Source organism: Sceloporus undulatus, chromosome 8 (genome assembly GCF_019175285.1).
Source record: "Sceloporus undulatus isolate JIND9_A2432 ecotype Alabama chromosome 8, SceUnd_v1.1, whole genome shotgun sequence".
NCBI classification, from domain to species: domain Eukaryota; kingdom Metazoa; phylum Chordata; class Lepidosauria; order Squamata; family Phrynosomatidae; genus Sceloporus; species Sceloporus undulatus.
The window spans coordinates 6,536,980-6,561,898 of NC_056529.1; the positions used below are offsets into that span (position 1 = coordinate 6,536,980).

General features: G+C 40.3%; 1 long non-coding RNA gene across 5 annotated transcripts in view; it reads right to left on the reverse strand.

Annotated features, from left to right (window-relative positions):
• LOC121937579 overlaps positions 1 to 11,679 on the reverse strand; it is an 85,368-nt gene extending 73,689 nt beyond the window's left edge. For 2 of the 5 annotated variants that reach the window (XR_006105170.1, XR_006105171.1), the window contains exons 1-3: positions 7,312 to 8,876; positions 5,648 to 5,753; positions 5,245 to 5,488 (exon numbers count right to left, since the gene is read on the reverse strand). This is a non-coding gene — a long non-coding RNA (uncharacterized LOC121937579). Of the gene's footprint in view, positions 1 to 5,244; positions 5,489 to 5,647; positions 5,754 to 7,311; positions 8,877 to 11,547 lie in introns of those variants that run through there. The other 3 variants (XR_006105173.1, XR_006105169.1, XR_006105172.1) reach the window with 3 other exon arrangements.
• Between the last annotated feature and the right edge of the window lie 13,240 nt (positions 11,680 to 24,919).

Below are 24,919 nucleotides of genomic sequence, written 5' to 3' on the forward strand. Positions count from 1 at the left end.
CTTTTATTTATATCCCGCCTACTCTGACTAGGAAGCAGTCCTTTTTGGGTCTAACCTGATCCAGATGCTGTGCTGGATGGGGTGGACAAACCAGTTAATTTCAGTTACTTATTTTTGTATTGCACTATAAATCCATTCTGTTTTGCTTCTCTCTTAACCTGTGAGTTTTGGAAAATGAAAAATAATATGTAAATATGTATTTTACTCTCCGTATACACACTGCAAACCTGTTCTGATACTCTTTGTAGTATGCAGCTGCATACATGGCCCTGCAATGTAGAGGATTGGGTCTGCCGTAGCAGAAAGTGCAAAGAACAAACTCTTCCATCATCCTTATAGCAAACAATTGGAACCAATTCAGCTATGTCCTGTAGGTGGCACTCTTACCTCAGCTGTATGCCCTTTGGGATACTATAGGAAAAAATGTTCTTTCTACTACTGGAAAAAAGAAAAGGAAAAGAAAACCAACCCCTCCCTACTGGAAAGTCTAACAGCAATAGATGTTAGAATCAGAAGATGTACGTCAGAGAGTAGAGTAGCCAGACATCTTGCGGATTAAGTTTGACTACATTCCAGCAGAATCCAGTTACCTAAAATACATTGACAAAGTCCTCGATCGCTCCTACTTTCCAGTATAGAAATCCTCTGCCAGATCACTTTCCCATGAAATGAACAATATGGACAGGAACCATAGCTGTAATTTCCTTCTGGGTTACAGATATATTACCAGAAGAGAAGACATATGGTTTCTGTCTAATAAATAGAGAAGGCAATTGCAAAAGTTTCCCTGTTTAACAAAAAGAAATGCAGTGGGAAGTAGCAGTCTTCAGGGACTTGTATTTTACTATCTTCCCTTGTTGGAGATTCTTTGTTTCTGGTCTCTTCTAAAAACTTTATTAAATCCCACAAAATTTGTCGGTCGTTGATTTGAAACAATCAAAAAGAAAGGACTACTTCACATGGTGCATAACTAAGTGGTGAACTTTACTAAACATAGCATGTGGTGCTGGCATGGCAACCATTTAAGTTACTGGATCTGGGCACGCTCATCACTTTATCGCTTAGTACATTAGGTATATTTCAGAGTGCTTTACCAATGGATTCCTCCACAGGCATAGAGAGAGGAGATTAGCATATGAGGTTTCTGCAGTGCAGCAACTGCATTTTTAAAAACAGGAACCATGCAGGCACTGAAGCAACCTTTATTACACCTTTGCTTCAGTACTAGTAGAGTGCACCTACAGAGTGCACCAATATCTGTGTTGTCCCACTTCCTCTTCCTTACCATTATTGCCCTACATAGAGCATATAGATTTATGTGTGTGTGTAAGAAGACAGACTGGGGGCCGAAGGACAGGGAAGGAAGCAAGATCAGGTGGGGGTGGCATGGGGGGAAAACAGAAGAAGTGCTGGAAATGAAATGAGATTAGAGGCAGGGGTGGGCAGAAGACATTTCAAATATGTCGGGTATGCTTTCGTTGGGATTTCCTGCATGGCAGGGGGTTGGATTGGATGACCCTTGTGGTCTCTTCCAACTCTATGATTCTATGATTTGTGGATGTGCACATAGCAGCCAGCTTGGGGAAGGTGTTGGCAGCCATGGTATCTGTGAGGGGGTGGAGATAAGCAGAATCATGCCCACATATACCACAAGGCTGCCTGAGAAGCAGCACTGTGCTGAAAGGGAGCTACTGCATGGAGGAAGTCACGGATAGCAGTGAGATTGAAATCCTATTGACAGGTTTTTCCCATCAATGGAAAGGTGCACTGCAGTAACAATGGAATGCAAGGCAGCAGCAGGATGGACACAATGTTGTGTGATAAGTATTGGACAAAGCCAACACTTTTATTCTGTTAAAAATGTGATAATTGAGAGAGAGAGAGAGAGAGAGAGAGAGAGAGGTTAGATTGCCTTCTGGCTCCTTTCAACTCTGTGGTTCAGTGAGGCTGCAATTCTCTGCCTTGCTTCTATCAGTGAGGTATTGTGGATCACACCACTGGGCAGACCTTTTGCATTACCTTAAACCAGTTGAGAGCAACATGTTACCCATAACAATGTGTTGCTTTTTAGGATGAGGACATAAACCCAACACTTTTACAAAATAACAAAATGAGCATACAATGATGTTGTGAGTTTTTAGTGTAGCCAGTAATATTTACATTTTACTTCTAATAAAGTAGTTAGAATCCTGATGTTATTTTATGGATATTTAAGTTGTGGCAGCAAAATTGTGTATGGGCTGCATTCTCACTGCACATACTCACTGCACATGGTTTCATATAGTCAAACATGCACAATGCACATGGATGTGCATTTGTGCATACTTACTTGGTGTTGCGCCACTTTGCAAGTCACTAACAAGACAGCTTTCTGCAACTGCTGCTTAATGGAATTCCTCAGTGCAGAATTTTGTTATGGGTTTAGGGTTTTTTTGGGGGGGGGTTTGGTTTTTGTGGTGGGGAAATGTTTTTGTGTAGGAATATTGCTCATTCGTCCAAACCAACAAAATTCTTAGAGTAGTAAATATTCCTCTGACACTGAACACAGAAGCAAAGCAGGACATTACCTTCATGATCTGCTGGCAAGGTTCCCAGCAGTTTGGGCTGGCCCCAGGGAGAAATTGGAGAATTAGACTGATCTTTGGTTGATTCAGCAAATCACTTAATACTTTCTCAGTATGATTAGCTTTATATGTGTGTGTATATATAGGCTAACTAGTATGACTTCCTGTTCTTTGCCTTTAATAGCAGTATCTACAGATATTAGCAGTGATGATTTCTCTGCTGTGAAAAACCTGTCACTAAACCTGTTCTATACATGAGACTCTGATCATAATTGAATTAAAATGACAATTTCTTCTCCCACCACAACCTCACTAGCATATCAGAAATTGCCACCATAGTATGCGTGAGTCCAATGTGGTATCTCACAGGACTCCTAGCAGACGTCTTCCGATTAGAAACCAATGCCTTCCATCTTGGTGAGTTGGTTCCAGATTTACTCTGAACTTTGGGGCTCAACAGACAAGCAGCTCCGTGCCACCTGTTTTTGCCCCGCATCATTGACACAGCAACCAAAAGGTATGGCAGTGATGCGCTCCCTCTTGGGAGCAAAAAGAAGCTGCCAAAAGCAGCTTTCTGGAAGGGGCACAATTGGCGCACTCGCGTGCCCCAATTGCGTCACCTCTGGCCAGTGCAATTTGGGCGCTGCACCACACTTGCTCCATCATGGCACTGCCCATGTAGATAGGGGTGAGCAATGATGGTGACCTCCTCGTGAACTAGGGCTGCTGGGCATGTAAATGCACAGCCTCATCTAGCCCTAGTTCGCGGCGAGGCTGCCGCAAAATACCCATCTGTACCGGGCCTTTGAAGGAGACACCAAAGAAACTGAATTTAGTTGTGGGAACTGGTTCAGAATTTTAGATAGATCCCTTAAAGTTCAAACTAAAATCCAGAGTAGATTACCACTCCAATGACTCCAATGACATGAGATCCACCAGTCACCACCGCTGGCTCCAACCATATAGGCTTGCCATTGAATACTTATAGGGATGAGTATAATGGGCCCACGGCTCCAACCTATGCCCAGACAACATGGTTTTCTTATGTTCTTTTATGGTCCTCTATTCTTGGCTTATTTTCTTTTTGGTCCAGACTTCTTGCTTGTTCCTTTCTTGCTTGTCCTGACTTGCTTTTTAAACATAACCATCTAATGAATTCCTGATAATCTGAAACCTAGATATCCAGACATCCTTTTAACACAGCAGAGAAGTGTTCCTGAATTTCGCATTCTTAGGGACAGTAGAGGTCTCTCCAAACCAGTATAAACGGTATGTTATTATTTTCAGGCCTTTTGCTAATTTTTGTCTTTGCTTCTGTTTCATTTTAGAATCAGTTTATCTGTTTGACTATTGAGCTAGGATAACCTACTGTTAGTAAGTAATGCCTACCTATTAAAATTAATCACTTAATAGGCCAATTAACTCCAAATATCCTTTGGAGGATAAAAGTGAACCCATTTTCCTCTTTTGCATAAAAGCCTCAAACAAAGTAGAGTCCAGATTTTAAAAAAGATTGTCTTGAAGCAAGCAATATTTCATTGTATTGAAAAGGATTTTTGAGATCACCTGAACAGTAACTCATAATTTTTCTATTGCTAAAGTAGCTAACTCAGTTGCTATTATATCAAATTACTTTTCCATTTAGTTAATATTAGGAAGCAAATATCAATGTATTTTTCATTCATTACATAATGCATATTTTGTCTTCTATGCTTCATATACATTAACTAACAAGGCAGCAGGATCATTTCTAGATGGATGTTTTAGCAAAGTATTAGCTGTCACTTTATTGAGTATTTTACTTATTTAACTACTAGTCCTTAGAAGGCCAATAGGGTTTCATGGGGGGGGGGGGTTGTTTTTCACACACTACACCTATTAAGAAAGCCAGTGGGATTATTAATGGATCTAAACAGTAAATGAATTTTCCTGGCTCCTGCTTTGAGATTCAGTAATCTCGAGGTGCATCCACACTGTATAAATAATGCACTTTGACACCACTTTGAGTGCACCAGCTCTAAAGAATTCTGGGGTTTGTAATTTTACAAGGTTGGCCTTTTCTGCCAAAAGAGTGCTAAAACTACTAATCCCAAAATTCTGTATGATGGAGACATGGCAGTTAAAGTGGTGACAAACTGCATTATTTCTACGGTTTAGACACACTGTAGAAATAATGCAGTTTGTCACCATTTTAACTTTAATAAAAACATATTTATTGAATGAGAAAGATGGAAGGGATTTCTTAGGTCATTCCCTACCATGTAGGAATGCTGGAGCTAAAGCATTCTCAGCAGATGCCCAATCTCTTCTTGAACTCCACCAAAGGAAACTCCAATAGCCAACCCAAGTTCGTATAATGTCAGCTGAATTTTACCCTCCTGTGTCTTATTCCCTTTAGATCTAATCCATCCCTATCACATAGCAGAAAACAAGTCTTTGCTCTCTCCTACATGACAGTTTTTCAGGTATCCCAAGAATTATGCCATGCCCCCCTTCTCTTTAAGCTAAGGATACCCAGGTTGAGAGCTGTCTCCTTGTCAGATGTTGCCAGATGTTTGGCTGGCAAGAGGATACTTATTCTGTCCCATATCCAGCATGCCTTGGACAGACTTGAACAACATCTTCCACTTTGAATTGAGAAAATCACAATAGGTGGAAAAACAGTGATAACTTGACTTACAAGATGTAGATATTGTATGTCCAAAATATTTGGTGTACATCAAGATGGCTGTGTGGGTGGTGAGTGGATCAATGGAAATCTCCAGGCTGAGACAGGGCTGTGCCACCATTGAGGTCAATGGGACGTGAGCATCCATGGATGTTGGTATCTGCGTGGGGATCCTTCCCCCAATTTCTGATGAATGAAGAATTTTGCAACTGCTTTTCTTATCTTCGGCAAATATTTAAAGTAATATGATAGCTTTCTTTAAAAAAAGGAGAGAGAATGCAAATGTTAATGAGAATTCTTCAAATCCCTACATGGATTTATTACTGGGTCAGGAACAAGCAATGACACAGATCCTACATTGGCATTGTGGAGTCTATAGCTTAGCTACTTTGCCTTCCCCATGAGTGCAACCTACCTGCCAGCTGTTGAATGCACATCCATGTAGGGATTTGACTGGATGGGCATTGCATTTCAGCAGTTGGACACACAAAGAAATCATTTTCCTCTTGCATCTCCAACAGCTGTAAGAAATAAGTGCAATGCAAACTGAGCATTTAAATAGCATTCCCAGAATACCCAAAACTTCATTGTATACTCAAGTCAAAGTCTACTTTTAAGGACGGGCTTTAGCCTATTTATTTCAAGAGCATTGTGCAGTGTTAACTTTTGGGTGGATTGTTGCAAAGTCAAGTAAGTAGGTGATTTTTGCCTCCCCAGCAAATTAATGTTGTTGTTGCTGACAAAGAAATGTAGGGTTTCAATATAACCTCCCTCTCTTTCTTACAGCAAACAGAAATATTATCTGTATTCCTTTCCCCAGTTTTGCACCAGATGAATACACAATTGCTCCAATGCGATTCTGTCTATCCTCTCCCTGCCCCTTTAGATGAGCAAATGACAAATTATAGGTCAAACTCTCATTTTAAGTTGTTCTCTGTCCCCAATGTGGAATCTGCTGAAAACAGAAGCAGAGGAGGTGAGCTACTTACAAATGAGGTTGACTGAAATGCAGACCCACACAAGAAGCCCCCTGCATCAAAATATGCTGCTCTTTACTATATCTCACACTTGATAATGCTCAAGAATCCTTAGTTCATACAATAGCTCCTGTTTAAATAGTACAAGAGGAATAAAAAGGGGGAGAGTGTTATTGCAAGAGTAATGCCAGTTGCAACACATTTAAAAAGAAGCTAGACATTTCCATACCTCTGTACTCTTAAAAGTTGCAACAAAGTCCAAGAATTGTTATTTATCCCTAAGAAAGTGATTGATAGCTGTTCTTCTTTATGGCAGTGGAGTGTGTGTGTGTGAATGTTTTAAGGTGAAAACTATGATCCTAGAGACCGGCGCTCTCTCTGGCTGTAAAGAAGCAACCCATTGCTTTATGAAAAGAGTGAAGCTCTCCAGTAGTGTGATGTGTTTTTAATGAAAACAAGAACTAGTCCCTGAAGCTTAGCTGCCAGAGTCTGTCTGAAGGGCCCAAATCACGATGCACAGATTTGTTTGGAGAATGCTGTTGCTTACTATTGTTGGTAAGCCATCACCCACTTACAATTTTGCAGGGCAATGTCAGAATGACAGCAGTATGATTTATAACTATCACACAGATCTAGTGGTAATTTTAGAGGTCGAATCTCTTAAGAGATCAACATTCTGCGTTTCAGAAGGAGGGAGAAGCCTTAGTATAATGTGTAGGAAATGGGGTCTCTTCAAAGGCCCAGCAACTTTGTTTGTTGTTGTTGTTAACTACCTTCAAGTAGACTTCAACCTGTGGCAACCCTATGAATTAGAGGCTGCCAAACCGTGAGAAAGCCAAGTGGTGGAAAAATGATGCTTGTGAGGGGATGGCAAGAGGGTACAAGCTTTGGGAAGAAGGTGGTAGATAGGAGGATGAGGGAAGGAAGGAGGAAGGGGGCTCACTCAGCCTTTGCCCAAATTAATGAGAACGGGGCTCTGGCAACCTGGAGAAGGGACACATGTGGTGTGTGTGTGTGTGTGAGAGAGAGAGAGAGAGAGAGAGAGAGATCCATTGTAGCAACAGAGACTCTGGAAAAGTGCTGGATCTCCCCTGATCCGTACCATTTCCTCATCCAAACTGTGACCACAGACCAATCAAATTCAGCAGGAAAGCACTGTTGAACTTTCACTCTGCAAATCCTACATGACAAAAGAGTTAAAGGAGGTCATTATCAGAGTATTTCTATACGAACAGCTTTTACAGCGGTCTCTTATGCTATATTGACAGAACAGCACCAACGTCATGCGGGAACGGTGAATCGAATGTGCTGTTATCCTGCCGCTTTACTGGCCTCACACGATAAGGTCCATCACCATCATCTTCCATTTAACTATTTCCACCTGACATGGGGAAAAGAGCCAAGCCGACAAGAACTGAAAGATGAATCATGCAGGAATTTATGTCTTAAGTCTCGGTTCTTGGAAACTGCTGTCCTACTAGCGCAGCTTAACATAGCACAACATAGTTCCTTGCATTTGTCTTGTTTTAATGTTTATACTGTTGGTGGCAGATGAAATAGGAAGTATGCCTTTGTGGCTTCGATGAACTGAAATAAAACAGCATGCTAAAGTCTAGGAAGCATGTAAAGTCAGCGTTTTATCTGTACCATGACAGATCTGGAAGGCACACTTTTAATTTACTTGATTTTGGGGAGAGTTTAATTTCTAAATGCAGCAGATGGAAATTTGTTGCTTCGGAAAAGAACAGGAGATAAAACCCAGGAACAGTAAGGTTTTCTTACAGAAATCTGTCTTTTGAGGCTAATGAAAGTCTCTTTAAGAAGGCGATGAAGAAAAAAAAATATTGTGAAATGTCCTGTTTAATTCTGTGCAGCCAAAACAGGGTCACTTTTGCATGCTGTCATTATCTCTACTGCAGTTTCATATTGCTGTCAAAGAATTGGAAATCAGAATGCATTAGTTCAAGATAAGCCGTCAAATAATTTATACGCATAACTCCGGCTCTACATTTTACAATTTTTCTTGGTCCAAGAGCCCATCACACTATGTCTTTATAGTGCTATGATTCCACTTCAACTGCCACGGTTCCATGCTATGGAATCCTGGAGTCTGTAGTTTAGGGATGAGTATTTAGGATTCTCACCCATGGAGCTGTAGTGCATCACCAAACTATAAATTCCAGAACACCCTAGAAAGTTGCCATAATATGAATAATAAAGCACTGTAAATAAAATGTAATGTAAAATGTAATAAAACATTGTAATTGTGAATGGGTCCCAGATTATGTTGGAAGAAACCATTTAGAAAGTTAACCATGATGCGGTTCAGACACATGTTGGTTATGATGGCTGGATAGCAGTTAGCATGGGATTTATACTGATTTACTGATGTACGCTCACATGCGGGGCTGAGGAATGGGTGAAAATGTTTCCTTTTTGATATGAAATCTGTGAAATTTCTCATGTTGTAGAAAGAATGAACTTGGAATTCAAAAGATCTCAAACGTTGGAGAAATCAAAATCTGATACATTCAGCAGTCCAGACTCATGGGATTTAGTACTTCACTTTACAAGGCTGTAAATTCATTTGTGCTGAATTAGGGTTGCTGCCTCTTTCTTTGGAGAAATGTCTCATCTTTAATACCTGCCTGGTAAGTAGGTACAACGTGAGTGTCTTCATGTTAGGAGCAGCTACAACTGTTGCATCTGCCATTGCAAATGAGAGGAATATATCTGAATTTAGCCAATAGGAATGCAGATTACTGTACAGCAAGCATGCCTAACAAGTTCTTAAATCCTCTAACAAACTGAACCTCCTCCCATACAGATTATTCATTTATTCATTGGTACCCTATATGTATTTCACATCCATTTAAAATTACCTGATAGCCTACAAGAAAGCAGAAACAAACCTCATAAAATAGCTTCCGTTCTCTGCATCCTGTCTTTCTGAATCATAGGCCTGTTACAGACGGGCATAAAGTATGTTCCCAGGACGTACTATGGTTAGGAAAGGGCGTCCATTCCTGATGCGCTAACCCTAGTACGTCCTGGAGATGTACAAAATGGCGGCGCCAGTTCTACACGGGCGCCGCCATTTTGACGTAGCAGATGCCTAGTGTCCTCACGTCGTGCGGCACTAATGACGTCACGAGTGCACCATTGGCGCCTTGCGGCATCATTAGCGCGCTGCAAGAAGAAGCGCCATTTTGGGGCTTCTTTTTACTCTGCCAGGGAGCTGCACCATATGTAAGCTGCGGCTCCCTCGTGGAGCAAGCAGAGGCGCTGCCAGACCGCCCTTTTCCAGCGGTCTGTAAAAGGCTATAGATAGTGTATAACCTGAGTTTATTTATTTAGTTTAAAAAAGAACTTTTATCTATTTCAGTTCTACAAAAAAAAATAGTAACTTTGTCTTTTACAGAGTTAGTAGAATTATGAAAATTGGCTACAATTATGGAGAGGTGGAATATCGCATTACTGGCAGTTGTCACTGCTATCATGTAATTTTAAATGGATGTGAAATACATATAGGGCACCAATGAATTCTCACCGCCAGTTCAGACAATTTGCCATTCTATTCCAGAAATGCCCACTTAATCCTTTCCAAAACTTGGGTCTCCAGATGTTGCAGGTCTGCACTACTCATCACCCTCACCCATCATTCCTAGCGGTCAGTGGTGATGGGATATGTAGTATGACAACATTTCAAGGCCTGAACCTGGGGGAAAAAAGATATACTTGACTGGACCTTCCAGAGCCCCAGGAAGAGGTATTTCACATCATTGAGATGATTGTAAGATTATTTCAGTGGTTTTGATATTCTTGCTGAAATGATCAGTTTTGATGCTTTTTTATATTCTTGCTGAAACTATCACCTTCCAAAACTTGTGAGACAAAACACTTCTGCATGCAAAGTCTACCAGCAAACTATGGTCTTTCTCCCTATTGGCAGAGCTGGTCTTTAAAACATAATTCTAAGTCCCCAGTTTCTTTTCTCGCTCTGTCTGGATCTATTCCAAACTGCAAAACTGTTTATTCTAGCCGTCACTTTGGCAGATAGGCATTGGTCTGCACTCATAACTCTAAGAACATCAAATGACCATCAGTGCTCATTAAAAAGAGCACTTTCGCTAACAAGCTTTACAAGGTCTCCAGAGTTGACCATCACTCGACTTGACCTAACACAATAAAATGCCTGTAATGTCCAATCAGAAACAAAATAATCAATCATAAAACATCAAATAAATAGAGCAGTCATCAATAATGTTGAAATAAATCCAGCAGCATCAATACAGAACAGCGGGATTAGAATGAAGCAATATCAGTCATCCTCTTCAGGCCTGACAGGACATACAAGTATTAACAAGAGCTCTTTCCTATGTTATGTCTGTCTAATTACTTGCCTGAAGCAATCTATTCTTGTGAACACTGCAAAACCAGAGAAAGGGATTTATAAAAGTTGACAAATCCACTGTTGTAATCAGGAAATACTGAACACTCTGGAGTATGGGGAAAGACTGGTAATCTTCCATGCGACCATCATATGCCATGAAAAATTGGCGCATGCATCTGTCTCAAGGTTGCAAAAATTAGCACTTTTCTACATTGAGACGTGTTTGCTAATATCACCACTTACGGAATGGCCATCGGCTTTATCATGATTTCCTCAGTACTTGCTAATAGTCAGAAGACACAAAAAGACATTAAGAGCTACCAAGAGCTACTGTCTTTGATCTCCCACAGTTCCAAGTTGCATGTTCTTGGGACTGTGAGCATGCAGACAGATGCACACAAAAGATGTGAAGAGCATTCTCCATTTTTAGTTTTGTGTAGGTTTTTAGGGCTCTGTGGCCATATCCTAGAAGAGTTTATTTATGTTTTGCCAGCATCTGTGGCTGGCATCTTCAGAGAAGAATGCTACATGTTAGTTTGGGATTTCAGTATGCAAAGGGATCTTGCAGTACCTTCGAGACTAACTGTGGGGAAAAAGTTGTAGCATGCACTTTTGTAGACTTGGTCTACTTCCCTTGCCTTATCCACCCTCTTTACTCCTGCCTTAGTCCCTCAATAACCATCATTAAAACTGAAATTTTCACCTCATCACCATACCCCAAAATTTGGTATTTCCACCGGTATCTATACAGTCTATAAAGATGCTTCCTGGGCACCAGTTCACTCCAAAGCATCTGAAGAAGTAGACCAAATCTATGAAAGCTTATGCTACAACTTTTTTTTGCAATTAGTCTCAGAGATGCTGCAAAATCCTTTTTCAACATTGCAAGAGATCTCAAGAAGACACTTGCTACAAGACAGTACATATTTCAGAACTCTTTTTTACCCTGCAAAAATTCATGCAATAGTTGTGAAGTGAAATCAGTGTTTCCTGAGTAAAACCTAGGGAATGGTAGTGGTGCTGGTAGTAGTGGTGCTGCTGGTTCTTCTCCTTCTTGTTCTTCTTCCTCCTCCTCTCCTCCTCCTCTTCCTCTCAAATGATTTTTTTTCCATAACAGTTCCTAGAAGGCACAGAAATTCTCATAATCTTGCACAGCAGGGAGAATATTTATGAAATTACCCACCCCTCATGTACGAATGAAATAAAGAGAGATTTTCATCTCTAATGCACACATTCATATACCCATTGGCATACATCGCGCCTGGATCCTATTCACAGTCCCAGCTCCAGTGGACCCACGAGAGCAATGGGGTTTAATGACTCATCATTCAACCATTGATTCAATGGGCCCCATGTAATTGTTAGGGATGCAAGCCCTCTGTATGTAGGAGCCATATAAATGCGAACACTTAATTGTTTGGAGACAGAGAATGGAGTTAGCAACCACAAGTACAATTCATTGTCTCTGTAGGCTTTTTTTTTTATTTCCAGAAAAAACATTGAGTAGGACTCCTGACTATATATAATAAAGGATGTAAGCATCCTATTCAGTAATTACTATAATTACATACGCCCAACTTACAACCACATAATTAAACAAATTACTTCTGTGGTAGCTGAATCATCACGCTAACTGGAAGTACCCACAAAATCTTACCTTTTAAACCAATGCACCCCCCCCCAAAAAAAAACCCAATTTCTGAGGTGCTGGAGAGAAAAGCAAGATGCCCCAGTCATCTCCCCAAAATGGAAGAAGGCTGGACACATCATAGGTCAATGCCCTGCTTCTGGGTGGCTCAGATATAGTTCTTTATGCCATGCAGCCCCCTCCTAAAAGAAAAATGTCCAAGGCTTTCTAGGGTCACATTGGGAGATGCAACTATGTTGTCACAGCTATGCCTTCCAAAGCAAGGTGTCAGCCATAGTTGCTAGTGAAGAAAACCCATCAGGAACAAGAAAACATTCAGGGGTAGCCGTGTTGGTCATATAGCAAATCCAATGATGTCAAAAACCACCACCTAACAAAGGGGCCTATGGCCTCAAAGAGGATGGAGATTGCTGGATTGCAAAGGAAATATCTTTTTGTGTTGCAAATGAATATTAAATTTCCTGGACTCTGAGAATCTACCAGTAGCCACATAGCCAAAAGGAGTAAGTGCCAACTTGCAAGAGATACCCGCTCCATACCATCTGAACTAAGAACAAAAACAGCAAAATGAAGGACTATGACTAATATCTTCAATTTTTTCCCTTCTGTTTGGTATGTAAGACCTTGCCTGATGAAGAAGTCAGTGGCACTTCGAAAGCTTTCACCATGTCTATTGTGCATTTTGGTTGGTCCCATAAAGGTATCACTGTTTGGTGGATTTTTGATGTTATTGGTGTTACTCTCATTCCATCCTGATACTTAATCCAATTTTGTATTGCTGATGTCCCGAGTTAAGTTTACCCCATGATAAGTCCTTTGTAAGTTGTTAAGAGACCAGGGAAGGTATGGGATCCATTTCCAGAATACAGAAATAGTCCTAGGCCGCAATTGATACAGTACAGGAGGTTTCCCTGAACTAAACCACTAAGCTTTTGAATCCTCAATATCAACTCTGCTCCTTACACACTTTTCGGTTTCCATTGTATTGATCTTCATGCATAGCTACATTGCCTCCACATATTGTTACTGTTAGGAAGGAAGGACAGAAGGAAGGAAAGAAGGAATTCAATTAACTTTTAATTTGATTTTGTAATGCAATGGGTAGTTGCAATTATAATCGGCAGGATGTAGATCCTAAGCAGAAGGGGATGTGACCATTACTTAATTATTCCCTTTGACAAAGTCAATCCTTGCTGAATTCACACATGAATAGCATCAATTTGCATGTAAATAGAAACTCTACATGCTTCTGTGGAGCTAAAAAGCTGCATTTCAAGGTTTCAGGGGCGAATTAGGCAGTGGGCACATCACAACATGATAGCTCAACCTTCCAGAGAGACTTGTCAGCCAAGAGCACTGCAAATACTCTTCTCCATATTATCTGATTGTATGATTTACTGGAATAGCTCTGAGATATTGGGATACTGGCTGAATTTACCCCATGGATGTTTCCTTTATGTCCTGTAAGTGAAAGAAATCATGCGTGGGATTGTGCCTTTCCTCATCTAAGTGGTAACAGTTTACCTCCTCTGCACAGCAAGTTTTGAACCAAACCAAACTATCCCCTTATAATGTCTTGTAACCCAATGCCACATGTGTTCTTCCATTGTATGTACAGGGATATTTGTTCAGTTCTTCGTCCATATAGAGTAAGTATTTTTGTTGTAGAATATTAAGCATCACCTTGCTTGCATGAGAAATCGATGCAATGGTTCTGTGTTTACTGCAGTTCCTTGATTTCTAGATCCTAGAGCAAATCGGGCGTAAGCTCTCCACAAAAACATCTAAACTGAGGTTGTCATATTTTAGCCATATCATGCGAAGAACGGCCTCACTAGGAAATACTATAATGCTTGGTAAGTGGAGGGCAAGAGGAAAAGAGGAAGACTGCATTCCAGATGAATAAACTCAGTAAGAGAAGCCATGGCCATGAGTTGGCAGGAGCTGAGCTGTTAAGTGAGGTCTGGCCACATCATCCCAAAAAGGAGCATACGTTCCCATTTTCCTAAGAACATTGCTGTATGCCTGGCTGCTCTGTAGATCTTAAACACAAGGATCCGTGGGTCTGTAGGGGGCTTGATAAGGCAGAGGTGTACAGCATATTGAACTGAGCATGCATTTGGCAGAGTTGGGTATCTTTCTTAGATGGAAGTAACTGAGAGGCAGCAATGATAGCTTGGATTTGTACCTGAATTCTCACGGTGTTCTATCCTGATGAAGTCCACAGCTGTATCCATGGAGTAAACTTGGCTAGCTCTCTCAGGTATGATCAACAATGGTGTCTATTTAGCAGACTGAATCAAAGGGACAATCCAAGCTTTTGTATATAGACTGAAGAGGAAGAGGAGGCACTAGCTTGTCCTTCACATCATGCAGCAAAAGTCTTGGGCCAGACCTATTTACACTTGAAGAACTTAACACTAAACATGCAAAGATCTCTAGAGATGCTGACACAGTTGTGAATATTGAGGCAAGGGTTGCATATGTAACTTCACCCCTCTGCCACCAATACACAGGCGCTCAGCTCAAACAAGCAAGTTAAATGTGCAAACGAACAACTGCATAAAGCTGGCAGTGGGAAAAGAGTCTGGCAGGAGTTACTATTGTCCTCTTGTTGCTCTAGGAAGGTTCAGGTACCATCAATAGCATCGTGTGCTGCAGAAACCCTGCAGTTTCACTTAGATCTGGCATGTGTTTCCCTGTTAAAAAATGGCTTGTCTGTTTTCTGCCTGAAAGTGCTGCAAAACGGGTCGGTTTTTCTCCTTCTCCCTGCCTTCCCCCACTGTAAGTACAGATTAGTTGTATTTAATGATTGTCATGGGGACGTGCAAAATGCTATAGTAGAATGTTGCTATAATCTCCCCGAAATCCTTTTCCGCAGCAGTCTCAAATTCCTGGGACATTTCTCTTAACGAGAGGAACCAGCACTTTTGATTCAAAAATTCAGCTTTAGGCAAAACTCTGCAGCCACTCTAAAAAATAAATATAAACTACTGATATTTTTTCCAGCACTCAGAAATCACAGTGGGAGCCTGTGGGTTTCATTGTCAATACTGATTGCTAAGTGGTCTACAGATAGGAAAACTTTACATGCGCTGCTATTGACAATATTCACTCTTTTTGAAATGTGCAACTAACAGCTGGCTGGATAGATAAGAACGAAAGACCAGGATACTGGGTAATAAAGAAAGAATATATGGTCCCTCTCTTTCCTAGTCAGTCTGCAGAGTACATAAAGAGAACTGAGAAAAGAATGTCCTGAAAGATCTATCCATTATCTACCTGTATCCCCAAATAAAAAAATATCTACTTGCTATAGAGAGGTTTCATTTATGATGCTCCTTCCTTCTGAAGAAGTGCTATATTTACATCACTATTACTCTCCCCAATACCAACTGGGATATTGATTTCATTTTGTGAGTTCTATAAAAATGTCCCTCATGCTGTCAATTCTTTCTTGCTACTCTCCACCTAAACTGCTTTGCTGGTGCAGTCTGAAGAGATGCAATTGAAGAGGCTATGAAGGAAGGAATGATAATATGACATTCAAAAGATCTGCTGCCTTTCACTCAAGAGAGAACCACCCCAATAAAGCAGCCATATTCCTATTCTCAACAAATGGTAAGGACACTAGCATGTTTAACTCAAGCATCATCGCCAGCATGTTTAACCCAATCCCCATCTGAGGCCTATTGGAAAACCTACTAACACCCATCTTTCACATTATAGTAATAGTAGTAGCCCTCTTCAGGCATGTTCACGAAAACATCCTGCCTGAACTATTTCCACAAATGTCTGATACAAGGAAACAGTTCCATGTAGGTAGGGTTGCCATATATCTGGTATGGCAGATATCCAGATTGTAGGCAGTTGTAGGCATCCAGATTGTAGGCATCCAGATTGCATCCAGATATCCAGATTGTAGGCATGCCACCCATCTCCTGGTTGGACCATTACTGGCATGGATTCCAAACTTTTAAAGGAATACTTTTTTCCTTGTAGAAGTCAATATAGGGGTAAAAGGAGTAGCCACTCTTTAGTACAATGTTTTTGCAGGAAACAAGAAGGCATACACACACAACAGTAGCCAGTGACAAATCCTACTTCCTTCCTACATCCCTGCAGTAATTTGTTTCACCCCTTTCAGACTGTTATGGATATGACTGTGGGCTCTGGTTTTATATCAACAATTGCATTTTACTCTATTATTTTACTTATATCTATTTATCTAATTTTTATTTTACTTTATTTATCTTATTTTATACTGATCAATGACCGAAAAAGATGATGGATATGACAGTGTGTTCTGCAAGGGACCGCTGTTGGCCCTCAGAGACTTGCTCAAAGGCTAAGGCAGCAGATATATAGTGCTGGTAGCTACTCATCCATCCTCAAGCAAATCAGTGACTAAGTAGATGCTACACCCCATTAGACCATGTGATCAGGGAGATCAACACAACATACATACATCATACACACACACACACACCACACACAGCCTTTAAAATCAGTCAAAGGCTCAAGGATAATCCCCAAAACACAGATCTTCTCAGAGACTCACTCTCATCTCTATCACTTCTCATAGACATTCCAAATGCATATTTGCTGGAGATGATAAATTCCTACACTTCATTTGGTCTTTATTTCTGAATGTTACTCGTTGCATAAATGCTCATTGATAAAACTCTATAAGAACGCAGTGATCATATGCGATCATATGCACGGCTGCTTCAATTTCACTGCTGCACATTGACATAGAACTATACAAAAATGAATCTCAAGGCAATGATATGTATGGCCACATCAATTTTCATACCTTTGCAGCTTTAGGAGTGCCCATGTGCGACTGGTAAGTAGAGGGAAGACATGACATAAATAAAATGGAGGAACTAAACTATGGCAGATTCTAAACAAAAAGCAAAAATGGAGGAATCCTAATGATTAGTTCCGCTGGAACTATAATAATTAGATAAGCAAATATGAGGAGAAACGGAATTAAGGAAATTCTGGAAGTATTTCAAAGACCTTCCCTCTCAATCACTACTCTAGGGCTGGGGAATGAGTTCACACATACCTAAAGTTGAAGGATGATATAATTGTCATCCAACAACATCTGGAAAACCACATAACCTGGACTATCCAACCCTATGCATTGTGTTTATGTGCAGTGAGTGACTTTGTTGTTACACCTTTAATGCAATCCATTTTTAGCACCATCTTGCTCACTTCCTTCCTTAACTGTGAGAAACAATACATCAAAATTTCCACTGTGGAGAAAGAGGGAGAGGGAGATAGACAAAGAGAAAGAGGATGCATTTTTGGGCAGGGCCTGATTTTAACATCTTGCTTTCTTATCGGTGAGATAGAGTGATGGATAGTGGATCATTTGTAAGATGGCTCTTTCATGGGGGCATTAAAGGAAAACATCAGGACAGCAGATCATTAGCTGGATTGTAGGTTTGGCATTGGAGCATGATCCATCTCCTTATGCTGTGATAAAGATAGTCTGCCATATCCTGCTTCACAACACAAGTCACCTAGACTCGCTTTAAGTCCCTTTGGATGTTTTATAAGTGGAAAATGTCCATAACTAGCAAATGCAAAGCCTAGCACATTGTTTCATCTAGAGTGAACTTGCATGCTTTAGGATTGAATGGTCTAGCATCAATCCTCAACCAGACTGACTGCCATGTCATCCTGATTGATAGTGAATAGCTTTGCTGTTATTGTTCAGAAATTTGTGTATGTGCATAGACGCGCCTTCAAGTTGCCTGCAGAATTAGGCAACCCTGAATTTCATAGGATTAGGTCAGTATATTGATTACTGGCTGTGATATTCAGGGAAGGTTCGCTGTACTTGGTATCTCAGTTTATTTTCAGAGAGACTTTCAATCGATGCTTTAAATCAAAGAGGTGCAAAAGTCTCAAACTGGGGAATGGCAGCCAGAACTGACTGCTTAAATACTTACGCCACTGTGCAGATTGCTAGCAGAAGGAACTGCTGGCTTGATGTCTATTTATTTCAGAACGACTTGGAGGAGGTACTGTGCTTTCAACTAATGATAGGCAGGCTCGCAATCTGCTTATCAGATGGCTCAGAAATGATTAATCCCCCAAAGTTAGAATAGATTGGTTTATGTCTGAAGGACTGGTATTGTTGTCCCCTCTGATTTGGGGTTACCGGACTCCCAAAAGGTATTGGGGTGATTCTCTGGTCTGTTCACAATACTCTCAAGGAGAAAGCTTTATCACATTTGGAGCGCCACCACCCTGATTCTTGCACCGCTACCTGATACATAGGGCTGACTGTCCCTCAGAGCTCTCTGTCATGTTAAGTTCGACATGAAATTTTAACGTGTGAGCGCTGCAAGGGATGTTATGTCGGATCCAAGGTCATAACAATGTCCGAGACGTACAGGGTTGTGGTGTTAGTATAACGGACCATATGGTTCAGTCGTATCCATTTGCTAGTCCCAATTAGAGTAGAGCCCACTGAACTAATGGAAACATAGAGTCAACACATATGTAAGTGATTCAGTGGGTCTATTCTAGCCGAAACTAGAAGCTGGATTTTAGCAAAAATGCAAGTCAGAGCATCCACTTCCCTTGTATTTTAATGTTATTTTAAGGGGGGGGGGGTAGGAATTTGGGATTTATTGTATATTGTTATTTTACTATGTATTGGACTGTTTTACTATAAGCCATCTCGGTCCAAGTTGGAGTAGACAATATAAATAATATAAATAAAAGTTATTAATAAGTTATTATAGCTGCCTGGTACTGAGTGGGAATGTCAACTGTTGGAAGAGGGGAGACTTAAGGGGGTTTATGGAACCAAAACTCGTTTGTAGCTTTAGATTTGCAATGAACTTGTTACTGTGCTGAACCTGATCTTCAATAAATAAATAAATAATAATAATAATAAACTTTTATTTATATACCGCCTTTCCTTCCGATCAAAGCGGTTTACATCATTAAAATTCTATGATCCAAGTCAGAGTACAATTATCAAATATCCATACAATTCTGAGAATACAACTATGGCCTGTTACAGACAGCCAAAATAAGCTGCTTGGAGTCACAGTGGAGGTATGGTTTTCAATGATGCATGAGTCCTAAGAGTCCAGAAGTCGCACCAAAGCCACGCTCCAGCCCTAAGGACAGGAGCGTGGCTTTGGTAGCGACTTCTGGACTCTTAGGACGCATGCATCATTGAAACACCATTCCTCCACTGTGACTCGAAGCAGCTTTATTTTGGCTGTCTGTAACAGGCCAAAAAATGCTTTCTGGTTTCATCCGTGAAGTCTGCTTATTGCATTAGGTAGAGACAGGGCATCACAATTAGTTCTGACTAGAGTCGTCTAATTAAATCAATGGGATTTAGGTATATGTTGATTGACTCTTCAATAATTGACTCCATGCATCTATTCAATCTGGGCTTAAGTAATAATTAAAAGAGGAGGAGAAGGGATATCAAGATAGCTGGAGATGTTTTGGAGATTAGAGAGAAGTTGGAGGTATGAAGTATAAGTAATGCATTGCCAATAAATAGTTAGTCACTACGTCACTAGATGCAACAAAATTGCATTTCAATAATAATGCTGAGTTAGAGTGAGATTACTTTATTGGTGTAACAAGCAAGTGGTATAATATGGTTTACAGGAATTCTTTGAATTTTACACTGTTAACTTATAAATCTTTCTTTTAAAAGGTAGTTTAGGGTAATTGAAAATGGAGCAGCACTGCAACAAGTAATACAATAAATTTGCTTTTGTTGATGTTATAACGAGTAATAGCACTGAGACACCTGCCAATCATTGTAACGAGTGACAGGAATGAATTATTCTTTAATCAACTTAATTTAATTTACCCTCTCTTGAATGTAAACATTAGCATGATTCCGAGTCACTCAAAATGGAATGCTCAAGGTGGCGACATCTGAATTAAATGCGTCCATCCTATTTATGGAGTAACAGCTTCATTGGCAGAACAGAAGTGATCATTCCAAAGATGAGGGCAGTGGGAAAAATCCAGCGTTGCCAGTATTTGGATGTGGCATGGGAAGAAGTCCTCTCAAAGACAATGGTAGAAGCACTGTAGCTAACATTTGTTAGGACTGCATAGAAAAAGGCACTAGCAAATTACTGACATTCTTCTTAATGTCTTTAACCCACCTAAGCTCTTTGCACTTCTTCTTTAACAACACTGTGAAACCTAGGTAGTGCTTGCATACTGCATTAATCGGATTATAACCCTGAAGTCACACCTTTAATGTCAGGTACAACACATAGTTCTTGCTTGTAAAAAAAAAGATACAGGAGGAACTTTGCACGCACATCCCCAGTGTGTCAATGCAAGTGAATTGGATAAACAAAGGATCTAATATTGATGCCTTGTTTTGTCTGGAGTCAGCTTCACTGTATTGGTCTTTACCCAATCTATCACTGAAATAACCCATCTCTGATGACAAGGAGAAATAGAATTGGATGCCATCACAAAATGCTGATGCTTTCCCTGCAGATCTGGTGACCTCCCATGAGGGCCTAATGATTTAGCACAATGCATATACAACCTCTCAAAAGTTTCCAACCTATTTATATGATGGGGAACTAGGAGTATAATTTCACTACATTTCACTACATCTCATTTTTTATGGGTGCGGTTCACAATTAAAGGTGGCAGTAAAACCTTTCCTTTTCTTTCATCCATTTGTGGCAAATGTTAATGAGGAATACTGTAGATGTGCAAAGTCCATAGCTTAAACAAAAAAATTAATGGAAAAGGAAAGCTGAGTGGTTTTTATTTTGGGGATGTACATCTTCACTATTTTCTCTCTCTGAAAAAGGAATTCCAGAAATCCTGCAAGAAATCAGTTATTGTGAGCAAAATCTGCACGTGGTATTTTTTTTTCACAAAAAACAGCATTTTCTGCAGAGGAAAAAAACAACCTTTCTCTATATAGAAAATGGCATGTTTTGCACAAAAAAATGTCACTGGGGACATTTTGTGCAAAATTTGCCCTTTTGCACAGAAAACTGCATTTTCTGTTCAGGAATAATATGGCTGCAACCCAAAATCTTCATGTTGTAGTGACAGCACTACACAACCTCCATGCAGAATATTGCACAACACTGCAAGAAGGGGTCCCGTTGTACAATATACTTACTATGCACAACCCAACATGCAATGTTGCTGTATGCACAACTCCACTTCTGCCAGTGTCAGCAGAATACATCTGAATAATTCTTCCCTTCATTCGTAGTTGGACTTACACAAGCATATGTTAGTAACCGGATGATGGCCAGTATATGGATGTTGTGCAGAATAAGTCCTAAATTGTGATGACTCTCATCAGTCCAGGGTTATCCTTTTCAAAGGTTTCCAACACTCAAAAAACCCACATTTTTTAAGCAAATTTAAGATATTTTTAATATTCTTTCCATTCTTACTTTCAGTTCAGCTCCATTAATTCCGCAGTGTTTTATTAGTGCATATTGTAATACTTCCGAAAGGATGCCCGCAACCCCTCCCCAGCCCATGTTTATTCAGCGGCGTCTTTTTTAGCACTGGCCTCGCTTGTGAACAAATGATGTCTGCATGCTTCCCTTCGTGTCTGCAGTCATGTCGCTCTCCTCCTGTACTGTCAGCTTGGTAATGTAGATGTGTGGAGTGAAATGTTAATGTCTTCTTCTTCTCACTTCCTCTGTGTGATTTCAAATGCCTCTGACACTTTCCCCACAAATGCCTATATATCCGTAATTACATTAACATGCTGATGTGCACCAAGGGACTTCATCTGGATTTCATCTGGTGCGTTTAACAAAAAGAGGAGAAAAATCCACATACCCATCATCGGCCTGACTTTCTTTTTCTTATAAAATCTTCAAAGCTTTAACCTGAATACTTCCCGAAGCCTGTCAGCTTACAATAACACCTGACACCGTCATCAGACTGTTGCTATTATCAATTCCAGGGCAATCACGGCCTCTTTTCACCACATTTTCTCCCTTAATTTGAAGAAGGGGAAAAAAATCCTCCCCATCCAGAAAGCTTGTGAGGAAAAGGCAGCAGTTGCATTGAGAAAAGAATTCCACTGGAACCAGCCCAGGGACTTGGTCAAGATTGATTTCGGTCAGACTGAAAATGACACACATCAAACTTGTTTGCAAAGCTTATTCATCCATACAATTACATAAAGATGACCCTGGGATTGCTGAAAACTTTATAAGATTTTTAAAAAGGGGGGGGGGGGGGGGATGCTTCTGATGGGTTTATCTGGGCTGCCAAGACATAAGAGCCTTTCAGTATAACATAACAGACTGGGTTGTAGAATCATACAGTCATAGAAACATAGAATCATAGAGCTGGGCCATGCAGGAACCCACAATCAAAGCATCCCCGACAAATGGCCACCCAGCCTTTGTTTAAAGAGCTCCAAAGAAGGAGACTCCACTACAATCCAAGGGAGTGTCTTCCACTGTTGAACAGCAGTTACTGTCAGGAGGTTCCTCCTAATGTTTAGGTGGAAATTCCTTCAACTTGCAGGGGTATTGAAATAACAATCTATACCCCAAAGTCCTTCAGCTTTTCACATGGCCCTAATAATGCCTTGCAGTATGTTAAGGCTATGTCTCGTAATATCATATGTTCCCATATGGATCAAGCTAGACCACTAACATAGCATAGTGTTTCAGGTGACTGCAGCAGCTCTTTCATTGGGTCATCCTATATAGGAAGTATCACAGCACTCTGGGAATCCTCCTTAAATTTCCCCCTTAAATGCTCCTGTTATTGTTGTTATGTTCACTGAGCTCCAGAGACGGAAGGAGCACAAAAGGTTGTAATTTAAATCTAATTATTAGTCCCAATTGGAGTCATCTGTTGTATCAATGGAATAATATACACTAGTGTTGATGTACCAAGTCTTCATTGATTTAATGTATTCTTTCTGGTTAGGGATAGCAGTGGGATTTAGGTCATGCTCTTGCTCTGAGACTAGCTTTGTCCGATATATTTTTTGGGGGAATGAGCTGTTTTAATAAATTAATTGAAGTATCACATCAGTTTTGTCCCTATGATTAAATATATTCATGCCATCTGTCTTTCCATCTCCAAAGGTAAAAACAATCGTATCATGGGTGACTTCCAATAAACCCCCAGTTGTTTTGAACAGCTTGAGTCGTCTCACACGTTATTCAGTGGTTGGTGGAAAATACTGTTACATGTCTCAGCCTTCCATTAAAACCATTTTAGAGTCTCTCTAATGACATATCAGAAGCAAATGTTGTTAAGGTTTTGGAAAGAGTCATGTAGATCACAAAGCTTTGCATATTCCCCTCTGGTTTATTCTTTGCAAATAAATGCATTCCTTCCCTTTGGTTTCAATGTCTTCTTCAATTAGAAATAGAAAAATTAATAGGTTATTTTGATGGGTTTTTTAAAATAAAAAACACCGCTCCTGGCTTGATTTATTACAAGGATATGCTGCCGCTGCTAGTTGTGTGTATGTCCCTTTAGACAACCACATCCAAGAGTCTGTGTCAAAATAATATCACAGTTGTATTGAGTAATGAATATGAAGGGCCCAATGGAAAAAAAAAATCCTTTCTTGAGTTAAATGTAATGCTATTTTGGTTGCACAAGACAACTAAATAGCATAGAGATGAACAAGGACATTAAAAGTGTACTTTGCCCTGTCACTTTTGTTCCAAAAAGAAAAGTGTGTGCAAAAATACATGATCCAAACTTTGTTACAGCTATCTTTGACACTGGCATTTCTCTAACTTTGGTAATCAGTGTGCATGGCCATAGTGTTAAATAGCATAGATGTGGTGCTGAATCAAATGAAAGTACCCTACATTTGCAGGTAATGGAGTATTAGTTTTTAATGTTTGCTCATGCTTAGTTGTGCTGTACTTGACCTCCTCCTCCTCCTCCTTTTTAAAACAAAACAACTCAAAACGATGGCTTCTCTTCAATCTCGCCATGGTTTTTAAAATTTGTATGGAATGTTTCTATGTATGCAGTGTTTAAATTGTCTTGCAAACTGCCTCGCTATACAGAGCTGACTCTCCTATTAGGCAGAAGGAGATGACCACTTCAGGTGGCATGTGCTTGAAGGCAGCAGTGATGCTCTGGCCTCTTGCAACTCTGCCATGCACCCTCCCTCCTCAAAAATGCACCATCTTTCTGTCCTCAGGTGTGGTGAACAACACTATCCCATTGCCATAGTTAAAGAAAGGATCAACTGCTAGTTTACTCACCTGCCCTGTATTGAGTGAAGTTGGATGCTATCTTTTCCTATGCTTCAGGCAGCAAAAGATCATGCAATTTCATTTTGATTATAAAACCCTGGTTTAGAAATCCAGGGCACCATTCTATGTCATGATTTTATGCATAATTTTATGCATACTTAGATATGTAGCAGAGGTGCCATGCAACACTACTAGTGAATTGCAAAGGTGCGTATCATTGCATCAGCAAGAGTGCTCAATACACATCGGACTCCACCAATGTTCACTGGTGCTCTGTAGCCAGTGTCCTAATGCACATTGGGTTTTACTGGTGTGTATTGGCAGTCCCTTGCTGTTCTCCTGATGTGTACTGGGAGCACCTGATGTACGTTGGCATCCATTGTACATTGATACTGATGTGCATTAGTCCCTTTGC